Source organism: Rhodnius prolixus, unplaced genomic scaffold (genome assembly GCF_049639745.1).
Source record: "Rhodnius prolixus isolate KJV_2025 unplaced genomic scaffold, Rpr scaffold_3, whole genome shotgun sequence".
Lineage (NCBI taxonomy): Eukaryota > Metazoa > Arthropoda > Insecta > Hemiptera > Reduviidae > Rhodnius > Rhodnius prolixus.
Genome location: NW_027411603.1, coordinates 24234637 through 24250279, shown reverse-complemented (window position 1 = coordinate 24250279; position 15643 = coordinate 24234637). Strand labels below are relative to the sequence as shown.

Genomic DNA, 15643 nt, shown 5'->3' with positions numbered 1-15643 from the left:
ACCATAGGCATCAATTAAACTGCTATCTGCTCTTCTCTACGCGCCACTATCCTAGCCTGCCCTTTATTTGCCCACATTTCTGCAGTAAGACATGCATTTACACAGCTTATTTCTGTTTGTAATGATTATATCTTATTATTATTTTTTTTTTCCAACATTTTATTCAAACAAAACACAAAAACCCAGGAAACTTTACAGCTAACTACCCGGTAATGGACAGGGAACATCGTACCAATGCCTCATTGAATAAACAGTAGCTCTAATTGATTAAAAAAAAAAAAAAAAAAAAAAAAGATAAAGTAACTTAGAGAAGCATCATTTTTTCATCATTTGAGAAAAGTAAAGGCCCATCGAGCGGGGATAGAGTTATGGCGGGTGCTATGGCCCTCCTGAGGGGGTGGCCAATTCGCGCCATGTGTACATCCCCTCCATAGCCCCCAAAGACCTATTTACCCTTTGTACTATATTCCAGATATTTGTTCCCTAATTACTAGTCATATTATTCAAACAATCTTGAATTAGATCAATTCGTGAGTTAGGACTTAATAGGAATAAAAAATCGTATGTACATTCCAAATTTTTCTTAACTCTTAAAGAAAAAACAAAACTCAAAAGATATTTTAAATTTTCTCCTTTCATTACGTAGAAAATAAAAGTGAAGTGAACAAAAATAAAAGTTTAGAAAAACCAAAGAATCAATCAACTCAATCAACTTGCCAAATCAACAAGATCTGATCTTTGGTTTTCAAAGAAATTCGCATTACCTAATTGGCCAAAAAATTATGAAATCTAAAAAAAACAACTTTAAAAATAAACAGATTTCTTTTTTAACAAATTAAAATAAAAGTTCACAACATCTATCCCAATAAAAGTCACATTAAGATCATTTGATTTTATGTTCTTAATTTTTTTTTTTTTTTAATTAAAATGATATCAATAACACTAGCTTTCATTTTCACATGTTTAAAGATAATATCTTGAAAAGAAACAATCTCGCCTCTTATTCCCAAAGATAATATCAATATTAAAGAAATCGTAAAATCAATTAATTAAGTAACACAAACGGGGAATATAACTAAGAAAAGTAAACACAAAAAGAAATGTTAGAGTATTGTTTCAGAAAAGAGAAAAACTGGAGATGTTAACTTATATTGAAAAACAATGGTGATTAATAAATAAATATAAAGGGATGGACTTGTCAAATTTATGATTTACCTGAATCTGGGCTCAGAGATTGCCGATTGATTTATCTCAGTTAATATATTTTTGGATCTAATTTGAGATCAGAGACAAAATAATTCTTGAGTAATATAGCATATTAAATAAAAAAAATGGCACATTACATTTGATTAGGACAAAAACTGAAATAAAAAACTAAGTCGCGTTTCTCAGCAAAAATCATTGGAATAAGACGGGCTATTCAGGAAAAAAAAACGTCAGCATAAGACGCGATTCTGAGCAAAAATATTGGAATAAGATGGGCTATTCAGAAAAAATTGTCAGCATAAGATGCGCTTTTCAGCAAAAATCATTGGAATAAGACGGGCTATTCAGAAAAAAAATCGTCAGCATAAGACGCGATTCTCAGCAAAAATCATTGGAATAAGACGGGCTATCCAGAAAAAAAAAAACGTCAGCATAAGACGCGATTCTGAGCAAAAATATTGGAATAAGACGGGCTATTCAGAAAAAATCGTCAGCATAAGATGCGCTTTTCAGCAAAAATCATTGGAATAAGACGGGCTATTCAGAAAAAAAAAATCGTCAGCATAAGACGCGATTCTGAGCAAAAATATTGGAATAAGACGGGCTATTCAGAAAAAAATCGTCAGCATAAGACGCGATTCTCAGCAAAAATCATTGGAATAAGACGGGCTATTCACAAAAAAAATCGTCAGCATAAGACGCGCTTCTGAGCAAAAATATTGGAATAAGACGGGCTATTCAGAAAAAAATCGTCAGCATAAGACGTGCTTTTCAGCAAAAATCATTGGAATAAGACGCGCTGTTCAGAAAAAATCGTCAGCATAAGACGCGCTTCTCAGAAAAAATCGTCAGAATCAAATCATTAGAATGGCATTTTATTAAAATATTTATTAATTGGTTTTAAAATGTTTATTAATTAGTTATTGACGCGGAAAACAAACTGCTGTAATCAATAGATAGAATAATTGCTAAAGTTTATTCGTCGATCTGATTGCTTTATAACTTAGGGCTGTTAAACACATTAGTGAAGTGTAAACAGCACTGTCTTTGTGTAACTTAATTTAGTGTCTGTTACCTAGATCGATAGAGAATCCGGTAATAGTTCGGATTGCACTCGTACATTTGCTACAGAACTCAACATTTTAGAGTATAGAGTTCGAGCAAAAACTTAAAACTAAGTTCTAAAAGTAATTAATAACGCATGATTTTTTTTATTCATCAAAATAATACTCGTAAGTTTAGTTTAGAGGCTACTTATTTCATTTTGTAAAAGATGACACATTTTACATGTGGCTCTAAGTTAGAGGCGGCAAAGTCACGTTAGTTCATGCCTATTGATTTAGATGTTAAGGTGCTGGTGGGCACACGGCCACCACACTATGCCCAGGACTCACCGGGGGCCGGTAGAGGGGCCACTGAGTTTCTAGAAAGTAAGTGTTGCTGCCTCTAACGTTCGTCCTCCCAACAATCATACCGGAATTCTTGTCCACTATTTGGGAGCTACAAATCTTTTCAAATAGACAACATTACGCAAGATTAGGTTGAGCTTTTTTTTTAATCACTTTGACGGAGTTATGAAGTTCTAATCTTTACCTTTGAAATGATTTCAAAGAAGTTTTAAGAGTCAATAAATCTCAGACGTAACTAACAGATACACACTAGAACTCTAAATGTATTCACGTTTTTGTGACTACTCTGAACAAATAGTTTCTGGAATCAATGAATGAACCTGTGAGGGCGCAAGAAAAGCGTTTTACAATTTATAATCCAAAAACGATTTGTTTAATAAATGTAAATATTAATTACTTATTGACACGGACATTAAAGCTCTATAAATCAAAAGATAAAACTGGTAAATCTTCAAATAATTCTCACCATTTCTCTTTTTGTAATTTGCAACCATCTTTTATACAACCATTCCATGTCTTGCCGATACGAAGAACTATGCAAATTTGTCTGCCATCAACAATCATCAGTAAGAACCAAATATGTAAATAGTTTGCCATTTAAAAAAAGATGGGTAAAAAATAAGCTTATATTCAAATTTTTGGTAATGAAGACGTTTGAAGAGTCGTGCGCTGCCTTGATTATAGTGCTGAAGAAGTAATCTCTTTCTATTTCACAAAGTGTGGGTACTTTCCAAGCAAAAGTTCGAATGAAATCGCAAGATCTTCAGGAATTAATTCAAAATGAAAGACCCATCACAGTTGCTTCGTTGTCACTTTTTTCTAAAAAAATGTTTGTTTTTTTCAGGGGACTAGTACAGCACGTTGACATAATTTAATCCATTATTTGAAAGTCAAGACATTCTAGCACTCTTGACAGTCTTAAGACCAGACCAGGCCATGTGCCTAGATTGTAGATTGTATTAGAAGGGCGGTTCCACCAAAAAGGGGAAGGAACGCAGGCAATCCAAAATGCCCATTGTTCCCCGCCCACCCCTCATCTCATAAGAGATACCGGGGTTTAAAAACAAATCCGGCTAAAAGTTACAAGATGCTAATATAATAAACTAATAAAGTACTAGCAGGACACTAGGGAGCATGGCGACTCAATCGCACAGTGCACTGAATAAACCTAGAGAGTTCGTTAAGATTACCAGATGCCACAATCTCCGGCAGGGAAACATTTACCCAACCAAATACTAGAAATCTAGTTTTAGAATAGACTGGACACACCTCTACAAAGTGCCGCACAGTCTCATTGGACTCACCACAGCCAGCGCAAATTGGCGACTGGGTAAGACCGCATTTAAAAAGATGATACGCTAAATTCGCATGTGAACCTACTGGCGGATCCGGGACCTGCTAAAACCAACTATAGCCGTTTTTGACAGGCCAAGAATTACTTTAGCCTGACGGCAGTCAGCTCAGGATCTCCACCGTTTCCGATGTTCCTTCAAAATCCACTGCTCCACCTCTGTTCTAAAACGTCGATAGGATACAGGGATAATGGGCTGAGGAGTCATTGTTATCATCGCAGCTCCTTCCTTAGCTGTTTCATCAGCAAGTTCGTTACCCGGAATCCCAGAGTGACCGGGAGACCAAGCAACCGAAACAGCATTCAAAGCTCCCAACAAATTGAGAGCAGCATTAGGCCATGTGCCTAAGTCGACTAATATGACTTTAAGGCTTTCTTAAACGGCATGTTATCCTCAGACACAAGAATATCATGGTATTGTGATAGAGCAGATGGTCAATTTGAAATTTTCAGCCGTTTTGGGTATACAATTTTTAGTTTCTTCTTCTGTGTTGGAAATACGGATTTTTACAAATTTTACAATAGAAATAGCAATAAGTTCAAATTAGGAGTATTCCTAAAAATTCTTAACTTTCTTATTTGAATGGCTGTCATCAATTCTCTCAAAAATGGTACCTATGATTCATTTCTATTATTTGAACATTATGCCAGGAAAGCGCTTCTTAAGACAGTTCCAGGGGAAGAGGTGGGTTAAGCATACTTCCCTACTATACCGCTATAAATCAAAAAATAAAACTAGTAAATTAAGTAAAAGTATTAATAAAGATAAGAACTAAAAATGTAATTTTTTATTTAATTTATATATTTTGAAAGATGATTAGTTCAAAATTATTAGCGAGTTCATACAGTTAAGATGTAGTACGTAAATAAGGAAATAAATCCTGCTGAGATTACGGTGCGATGATTACTTTATTATTCAATTGTAAAGCTCGGCCGGAGTACCCTTGTAATAGCAATAAAATATAGTAAAATTCAAATTACGAAGCGAATCGGTTGAGTGGAGCCTTCTACTAAGAAATGTTGTTTTAATCAAATTTTAGCACAATATAGTTCAAAAAGAACTACATAAATTGCGGTAAGATAAAGTTATTCTTAGTGTTCCGAATCGGAAATCTAATTTCATTAACTCTGTACCGCATTTTCTTCCATCGTCATAGTTTAATGTATCAAAGGTAATAATGGCAGCACCATAGAAGGCAATGTCTCTATCGTAAACTTTATTAACCAAACTCTGAAAATGGTAGAAATTCCGGCACCGAATTTTTAAAAAATTAAGTAAAAGCATTAATAAAGATAAGAACTAAAAACGTATTTTTTTAATTTCATTTATATGTTTTGACATAATTTGTTTGTTAAAATGGAAAGATTATTAGTTTAAAATTATTAGCGAGTTCATACAGTTAAGATGGAGTACGTAAATAAGGAAATAAATCCTGCCGAGATTACGCTACGATGATTACTTTATTAAAATGAAGAAGATAATGAATAAGAATGCGTTTTGAAGATATAGGGAAGGTTGGGATGCAGCATCCAGCAAGTAATTCATCTCTTTATCTGTAGTAAAGTTCATTAAGATTTGCTCCCCAAGGTGGAGTGAAATGCATTTTTGTAGCAAAAGCTTAAAACTCTTATCAAGAATTTAGTATTTTATTTCGCTTTACATCACCTTTTTCTGGTCACATCAAGCAACAAGGTTTAGAGTTAAGTGAATGTGAAAAGTTATATTTCCGTTCGCGTAACAGAGGGACAAACGGTGAGAAGAAGTGGAAGAGCAAAAAAAAAAGTCTTGAAGAAAAAGAAGAACAGGGACGCCGTTTAAACCGAGCCACCCCGTGATGGGCTTATCTAGTCGTAAACTAGAAGGCATGTCACATAAAACATACTGCTGAGTTGTAGGACTTCTAACTGGGTAGTTTGTTAAAAGATGGGAGAGCATTTTTTCTGCTTTTGTGTTTAAGAAGTGCGCCTTGGTGGGTTTAGAAGATGTGCTGGCTTGTTTAGCGATCTAGAAGGCCTTGCAAAGGAACTGTGAGCGTTTTCTTACTTCTACAAGATAAACAAGGTGTCGTCTACAGCGTTTGTGTTTGTGCAAGCTCTATAGAGAGAGAGAGAGAGAGACAAGCATTCAAGAAAGTATGTTTACTGCAGCATCAGCTGTTTTCAAGGCAATGAGGGAGGATGCACAAGGCTCGCAGTATTGCTAAGCCCACATTATATGTATAGACACGATTCTCCATTATGTTGAGAAGCTGCTAAGAACACATCGGGCCCGATAGCTGGGAGACATATTGCAGAAATATACACTATACCAACAATATTAGTCGTCTTGAGGTATCGATAGAGGGGTAACGCCAATAAACTGTTACCCCAGAAGAATTTGAATAATTGAAAGCAATTAAAAAAAAAAAAATGGCGTTAGAAAAAAAGATAAAGTGAATTCCATTTTTATAAAAGTGCACACTTTCAACATAATATTAATATAAAAATAATAATGTACCCCAATAGAGTAGGGTTCGCCGCTGAAGGGTGTCTCTGGTCATTATAGCATCCTGGGCCACTCACGTTTATACATATATATATATATATATATTTCTTATACTGCCAGACAGTTAATATTATAATCTAGATCGTAAATTACCTCCAGCCAACTTCATAGAGCCGTAAGTAAATCATCACCTTGCCTCTTAACTCAATTTATCACAGTAATTTTTTTTTTAAATATTTTTTTGACTTTTGTAGACTTTTTTCTGTACATTTCCTTCTTTAAGAATTTTTTGTTTTCATTCCTAAAACGTATTTTCACTTCCTGTAGTAATATTAAAAATGCAAAGAATTATCTGGAACTATCTAAAACAACTGCTCAAATTTGTAACGTTTTTTTCTTTTTAGTCTTCTTTGAAGGCCAATGTCTTTATTTACATGTTTCTGGTGCCTTCATCAAGACATAAGTAGGTTATTGTGTGCACACGGTTATGTATTAAACCAACAAGCGGAAAACATAAGAGATAGAGATATAACAAAAAATGATCTCCAAACAATTCATTGCTGATTAAAAATCATTTTGTTATAATTTAAGCTCTGACGCCTTTATTAATCTATTATTTAAATTTTGTACTTTTGTTCTAACATCCGGTTGGCTTTCAGTTTCATTCATTTCATGAGCCGGATGATTGTGAAGATTATATTAGACACCAATGATTAGAGCAAAGCAATTTTAAAACAATACCAACTCTTAAGTGGAAATATATTCGGCTACAATCAGAAAGATTATATTTTACTAAGTAATAGACGTTTAAACAAAAAAAGTACATTAAAAAATAATAAACTACAGTCGAGCCTCCCATAAAGGACACTCTCACTAGCGGTCACCTCCATTTACGGACAGTTTTGGGATTTCCCCGTTTTACCCCTATAACACTTTCTATACAAAAGAACCTCCGTCTAATGGTCACTCTACATAGGCGACCGTGGACATTGATTTTGGGGAACGGATTATATATGTTTCACCTCCCACCAACGACCACCTTATTAAAAGTTCGTTTGACGCGGCGATAAAAATAATTATCCCCTCTCAAGTTTTTCTTTTTTTCTGGTTTTTCTATTTAAGCTCATACATCTTGTACCATTTTAATCATTTTTCAATATAACTTTGGACGAACAATATTATTTTTACCGATATGTCTCTCAAACGAAAGTCTAGAAGAGAAAATAAATGTGTTGGAAGATTTTGCAAAAACCAAATCGAGCCATCGTCAACTTGCCGAAAGGTTTGTTCTATTTTTCTAATAATAAATGATAGTATGTTGATAATTGTACCATAAATTATTATTGTTGTGAATAAACGTGATGATTATTATAAAAATTATTAATTAAGTCAATAATATGTAGTTTTTTGATAAATTTTTTGGATAATTAAGAAAAACTTTATGCATATCTTATAGCTAAATAATTATGCAATTATTTACATTTTAAATCGATTAATAATAAACAATTTTTAAATAGATGTTTGGAAAAAACCCATATATTTTCATTATGAAACTTGCCAACCTCCTTCTAACGACCACCTCCAAACAGCGGCCACTTTGCTTTCCCCCGCCAGAGCCCTTTATTGAGAGCTTCGACTGTATTTATTTTGTTTAGATTTATTACAAATAGGTAAACCGAATTAGCTGCGAATCATGACAAAAAGTTATACATCCCGAGATCTAACGACAATGAATTTTTTATTGGGAGCACGAAGAATCAGCTGGCTTCAAAAATCCAAAAAATATCGACGAGTACATTAAAAAACAATTTAACAAGATTCCTAGATGTATCCTGCCAGTTCGATTACCTAGAAGATCAGATAACCAAACTGTATCCAATGTTCCGGAGAATTTGATAAATCCTAAAGAAGTCCAAGCCCTATAACTACCAGATTATCAGTGGACCAGATTAGAAGTAACAAATTTATTTTCTAAAACACCAAAGTGGTTGGAATTATTGTTTAAAAAAAGGTAACTAGTTCCAGTAATGCGCAAATTTTGAATTCTACAATACTCAAATTTAACTCGACTACATTTGGAACATCAATTTAATGTGGCAGTAATCTTAAATGGAGAATCATGACGGACATAGTTATACATCATGACAAGCACTCTGATAAATATTTCATGCCAAAATGCTAGCGTTTTTGAACTAATTAGTGCACCGAATATTTTTTATCAAGATCATAGATGGAAATTTTAAATTTGATCATAGATCAGGAATGTTCTAACGACATTTTTACGCTCATGTTTAGGAATAAGCAAGATATGAGCGAGCGTATATGTAAAAAAAAAAAAAAAAATCCATAAAGTAAAAGTTTAAATTAAAATAATGCTAATAATAATAAAATAATAATTATATTTTTATTATTTGTAAATCTCTTTATTCATTTTATCAGTTCTCCTCTTACGTAGAGGAATGATCACGAAAATAAACAATTATAGAGAGCGCCTTATAGAGCGCCAGCTTATGAGCTCAGAGAAAAAAATAAAATACAAAAAATAACCGAATAAAACATATATAAAAAAAAGTATGTTGGGCTGTTAGTTTCGGGTTGTTTTATGATGTAGCTTGGTTAAAGAGAAGAAGCGGTGGTCGTTATTCATCTAGCCAAGGAGAAGATCGTGCCAGGCGGTGGCGTATCCACTCCACCCCGATTACTCTGCCAAAACGGTGGCCGGAGGGACAGGCGAAAGGTAGAATAAAGAAGAATTTGCTATTCTCGTAATATTTTTTGGGGGTTTAGGCTGTAAGAGTTTAATTTCTGCTACATGCAACGACAGTATTATATTATACTGTTTGGAATATTAGTGGAGATTTGTCCAGATGTTATGCAGGTGAATTGTGAGATCTCGCTTGGTCCATCTATCTCCGTTACCAGTCTCTCCACACAGTTGCATAATAATGATACACGCTGTTTCCGAACCTGATCAAACATTCCGATCCAGCCGTCTACCCAATGTCATCTACAACCTCCCCTACCCAACATTATAACCAACGCACACCACCACAAATCTAAATGCATGCGCAAACAGATGTAAACACGTCGTCTGTATACCTAGTCCCGCTCATAACAAACACATAAGCTCCACAAATCTTATTCCAACGGTAATAATTATATAATGTACACAATATTGCTATTTGTGGCCAGCTAATGCAATCCACAATTATATTAATTCGCTAAACATAATCTAGAATATTAGGAAAAGAAAAAAGAAAAATTAATAACTAAATTTTTGTATAGTAAATTTATAATTAAAGTACAAACAATTTTTATCAGAGATTTTATTTCAATTCAATTTTGAATTTGTTTTTTACAAAACAGATGCTTAAAAACAACACATTGAGAACCCTCATATTTATTTACCGCAATTCATGTAATTAATTTTGTCTAAACTATGAAGTAAATAAAGTAATGCCTATTTTTCAGGCGGGTTTTACGTCGAACCAATCAGGTGACGCAGACGGAGGCAAACATACTTTACTGTAAATTTCTTTTATTAACCATTAAATAAAATCCAAGGCCTGAGACCGGGAATCGAACCCACAATACATATTAGCTTTGCAGGTCTCGCCTCTAACCGCACGGCTACCGTTGCGCCTTTTTTCTAAACTATTATTAATGTAATCAAAAAAAATTTGATTTAAATATTGATTTATTAATTTTGATTAGGACTCATTAATAAATGTTTTGCATCAGATTTTAATCAAAATGCAGCCTCTTAATAAGAAATGTTCGCGATATATTTACCCAAAGATACATTATGTATTCAGAATTTTTTTTTTTTGCTTTTTTTTGGGCATTGGCTTTCGCCATACAGCCAGCATGTCTAGGTGCTTATCACTAGAATATCACTCACTCTCCATTCTTACTTATAAATAGTACATTCGCTTCACCCATTTATCCCTCTACTGTATACCGCTATTTACATAAACTACAGCTAATGGATGGATCAGCACTCCTATATTCCTGCAATCCTTATAGCATAACCGAAATTAAAATCACGTAATCCTTCTCTAAGCATTTTCTTGCATTTATTCTACAACTTTTAAATACATTCATATTTCATTGCTAGCTCTGCTATAGACTATTAGATGTTGGTGGAGAATATTATGTCTTCGTAGCGAAATGGTGCATCTAAATACCTGTATATATCGTCAAACATTCGTTTCCTTTCTACCACATAACGTGGACATATCATTATTACATGTTTGAAATCCTCCTCCTCATTGCAATGTAAGCAAAGCAACCTCTCAGTTAATTAATTGCTAAAGAAAAATCATGCATCATATGGGTAAACAAAAAACCACAAAATATTTTGCCGTAATTGAGCTTACATTAAAGATCTCTATTTCAGGACTTAATTTAACAGATGCCTACATTCGTGTGTCGACCTAAATTCTTTTAGGGATCTTCAAAACTATTTATTAGTTTATTTTGTCACAAAGATCAACGAAAAGTACGTAGAACTGAACTCTCTTGAGATATTTCACTTATTTTATTCTTTCTTTGCTAAAAGCAACTCTAACAATCACCGAACAATGAACAGAAAATCAAAAACTTCTTCTAATAATATTGTAATTAAGTTACAATGAAAGATACTGGGATTCTATTTCTTATTATATATTGAGTAGCTGAAATACATAAATCATTTGAAAATGAAATAATAGACATTGAAATCCTCATACATACACACATATACAAATTTTTATATATACACAAAAGCTAGCTCACAATAAAAACTTAGATTATTCTGCGGCTCCAACGCAGCATCCCTAATTAATGCATGGATATTATAATTTATAACCCGACAGTGTATAACTCAACCACCGACGCTATTATATTTATCCCTCTCTACCCTACCATCTCTCTCTTGACGTCTTACTTCCTTTACTTTTCTATTTTACTCCTTAATTAATCTAAAAACTAAGAATTAAAAAAAAAGGAGATTAAAAAATTCTTTAATTCAGAGAATAAAGTTAGATTACTTACTATTGTTAGATTTAAGAATTTTATGAGCATTTAATAATTCTAAAAATATTGTTATTTAGTTGAATTGTAGGTAAATGAATGCGTTAGTATGCAAATTATACGTTAATATCGATCAGGGACTAGTTAAACTGGAGTTGGTATTTGAATAATTCTGGTGACTGCCCCAAAATACTTTCACAGTTAAGAATAGATTACGTTCTTTAGGTCGCATACTAATATCAAGAACAAATATCTCATACCATTAACATTAAAAGGTTAAATTGAAATTATCCTAAAATTTAATGATATTCACATTTATGTTCTTTTATAACGTAAAAGACATTTATTCTTTTACATAACATAAAACATGTTTATCGTAAATTTCTATGACGTATTATATGGAAAAAGAAAATCTTTAGCATAACAGCTTCTTGAAGAAATATTAGCTTTTCTAATTAATTATAATACAGTCGAACCTCTCAATAACGGACAGTGGCGGGGGAAAGCAAAGTGGCCGTTAGAAGAGGTAGGTAAGTTTCATAATGAAAAAATATGGGTTTATTTCCAAACATCTATCAAAACATCTTTAAAAACGTACATAATTGTATAATTATTTAGCTACATGATATGCATCAAATTTTTCTTAATTATCCAAAAAAATTTATCGAAATTTTAAAAAATAATTATTTTGATCACCGCGTCAAACGAACTTTTAAGAATAAGGTGGTCGTTGGTGGGAGGTGAAACAGTGACCGTTAGTCGGAGGTTCTTTTATATTGAAAGTGCATAGGGGTAAAACCGGGAAATTCAAAAACGTAAATGGAGGTGGCCGATAGTGAGTGTCCTCTATGGAAGGCTCGACTGTTGCAGAATTAGAGAAAAAGAGTGAAACATTATTTTTGAGTATATTTCAGTGATCTAAAGACCAACTAGTCGGCTTAAACTGTTTCTTATTTCAAGCTGAAACTATTTATATTAATGTAGTTCCATGGAAATTTCTCTGAAGTATTTTATCAGCTGAAACACAATCAACGCCCACAGAAAAATTTTAAACTCCATATTTTATTTATAAAAGAACCCATTTTGGCGACAAATTATTGGTTTGCCTCTAACCCCAATTTGACCCCTTTCAAGATCCTTGGCATAAGCCAAAGATCTATCTTCTGCCGCCATCTCCAACGGAAACCCTTTGTCGAAAAGCAAGCGACAGCTTACTTACTTGCTCTCTTTATGTAGAGGAAACCAATGTGATGATTGGGCCAAATGTGTACAATATTCGGCACAGTCAGGGTGGAAATATTTACAATGTTGCATTTTACAGAGCATCTTATAAATATAAAGCACGGCTAAAAAAAAAAGCCTTTCATTCAGCGTAATAAAAAATAAAAATAATATAAATAATGAAAGAGAATTATATCACTAAATAAATTATTCTTTGCATGAACAGTTATTGCTTCGCCGTACAAATAGAAATAGCCGGTGTAAATACAGGGAGTATGTGGTGGTTTTAATATATTCAACACCCGAGGATGCATCCAGAGGACAAAGTTTACTCTGAACATCCAGCAGCAATAATGATCGCCCCCCAATCTACTTCTCTGGTAAACTTTCTGCGGTCTTTTCCCAAACATAACTAAACTGCTCAGCATTAATAATATTTAGGCACAATTGGATTCTAAAACAATGTTTTACTGAATTAGTGCTAGTTGTAAGCAAGTTTTTTCTATTTTTAAAGAAAATATTGATAATTACTAAATAGAATTAATTGATGATATGCTTGGACGCTAAAAAAGAAAAGCAGAATGTTTTTCTTGATAGCATAAAATTTTCAATTTATTGCTTTAGGACTTAACGCAGCGGTTTTTCTCTTTTCAAAGTTATTTATTTTAATCTAACAGACAGCTCTATAAGTGTAAGGCATCGTCATATGGTGGCCCTTTCTTTGGACTACCCAATACAATTTAAAAAGCAAAAAAAAGGGCTAAATTTTGAGCGATCTAGGGTTGATGCTGGGCACATTTCTTAAAGCCACCTAGAGGCCCACTTTCAGTGCCGGATGGTCAAGAAGTTAAGACATAATACGCCAAACAAAATCATTTAATTGATTTCACCCGAAATGTGAAAAATAATATGCTGATTTACTTTATCTTATTTAAGTGGTTATAGGAATATATTTCTGCAGATCTACTCCCCAAGCATGTTGACAAGGAGCAAAGTTACACAATGGGCTTGGTAAGAGAGCGAGCATAATCATGACACAGATGTTCTGAAGCAGATGATTCCAGTCAGATTTCAGGCACCTCTCAAACCTTCAAAAAAAAATCCAGGTAATGTGGCATCTTTTTATTTTTAGCCAAATTATGATGAATTAGCTACTTCTTTTTTCTGTTTTGAATTTAAAGCACGTAACTCGTGCTAGAACCATCTTAGAAATTTGTAATATTTTGGAAGGTGAGCTGTAAAGACTCCTAGGTAGATGTATTGAAGAAGCGATAGATGCCTAGTTTTGAACACGGTTCCTCTAGCTTGCTAGTCTAACGCGCTACTAGATGAGGTATACCATTCATAGATTGTTTTCTTCAAAATTTGCAGTTTGAAGTATCAAGTCGAAAATGGGAAATAACTTTATGATTATCAATTAATGGATTTTCTTAACTGTCAGAATTTGTACAATTTTCCTAACCTTCCCTCAACAGATATTGTTGCAAACTGCTCTAAATCTTCTAGTCAATCTAAACAGTAAACTAGATAAGATGAGCGAACAGTTACAAACATTTGAACCCTTATCTTGGATTTTACCCGACGTACAAAGCACAAATTTTTACAGTACTACTGACCGGTTTCGGATTTAATCCATCATAAGAGGTAGATGAATCTGTTCAGAAGTTGTAATCCCGAAACTGGTTAGGGATTCCATTAAACATGCGTGCTGCACTGCGGACCTAAATCCGCATTTTAAACCTTAAAAACTGGTCATAGAATTGCCTCTACTTTTGGGCTAACATTACAGGTTCTTCTTCTACTGACACTGTTATTAATGGCAATGCTTGCATAATATTAATGTCATAAACGTAGCATGCTTCGTAGCATGCTAAATGACACTCCCCAGCTGTCGCAAAGTTAATGGAGCCAATACATTGCAGTGGACTTGGTACACATTCTCCCTCTCCAATTTACAATTTAATAATGTTTTAATTTTTGGTTTCTTCCAAAAAAATCCCTTCTTCACATTTAAGAGAAATATCCATTACCCAAAAAGAAAGATAACTAATCTGTTAAAATACGCAAATAGAAGCTACTAAGTTTTATTTAAAGTTTGTTCAATATTTTATTAACTCAAGTAGCATTAATAATTACAATACTTCAAAAAGTAAGATCGCGTGCACAAGAATGATAAAAGAATCTTCATTATAAACTTATCCCAAACATTATTTTTCTTTAAAAACAATTTAATTTTGGCCAAGAATTAGCAAAATATTGTAAAATAACGATGAAATTGATTGATTTTAAAAATTAATGTGAAACGAAATACGAGGGTCGTTTGAAAAGTCCGTGCAAAGTCAGAGAGACAGCACTACTGGCGCGTATTGAAGTTATGTTTAGTTAGTAGCATCTCTTGGAAGAACACACACCAAGTTTCAGCCAGATCGGTCTATTTCTTTGTGTTTGGCATTCGTTTGAATCGAGGAAGTCGAGTGATTTTCAAAAAATGGACGAAAAAGAATTTCGTGTGTTGATTAAACACTACTTTATGAAAGGCGAAACGCTTCAGGAGACTAAAGAGAAGCTTGATAAACATTATGGTGACTCTGCACCTTCGATTAGAACAGTTTATAAGTGGTTTCAAAATTTTCGGAGTCGCCATATGGGCACAAGTGACGCTGAACGTTCTGGACGCCCTGTTGAAGTTACTACTCCAGAAATCATTGATAAAATCCATGATATGGTGATGGATGACAGAAGAGTGAAGGTGCGTGAGAATGAATGGGTACATAATATTTTGCATCAACATTTGGACATGACAAAGCTATCCACAAGATGGGTGCCGCGATTGCTCACGCTTGACCAAAAACGAAATCGTGTGAAGTGTTGCAAGGACGTTTGCAGCTGTTCCAGAAGAATCCGCAGGACTTTAAGCGTCGTTTCGTTACTGTGGATGAAACATGGATACATCACTAC

General features: G+C 33.7%; 1 protein-coding gene across 1 annotated transcript in view; it reads right to left on the bottom strand.

Annotated features, from left to right (window-relative positions):
* Window positions 1–15643, bottom strand: part of LOC141453154 (homeotic protein antennapedia-like) — a 1160806-nt gene that overhangs the window by 1096323 nt on the left and 48840 nt on the right. The window lies entirely within an intron of this gene.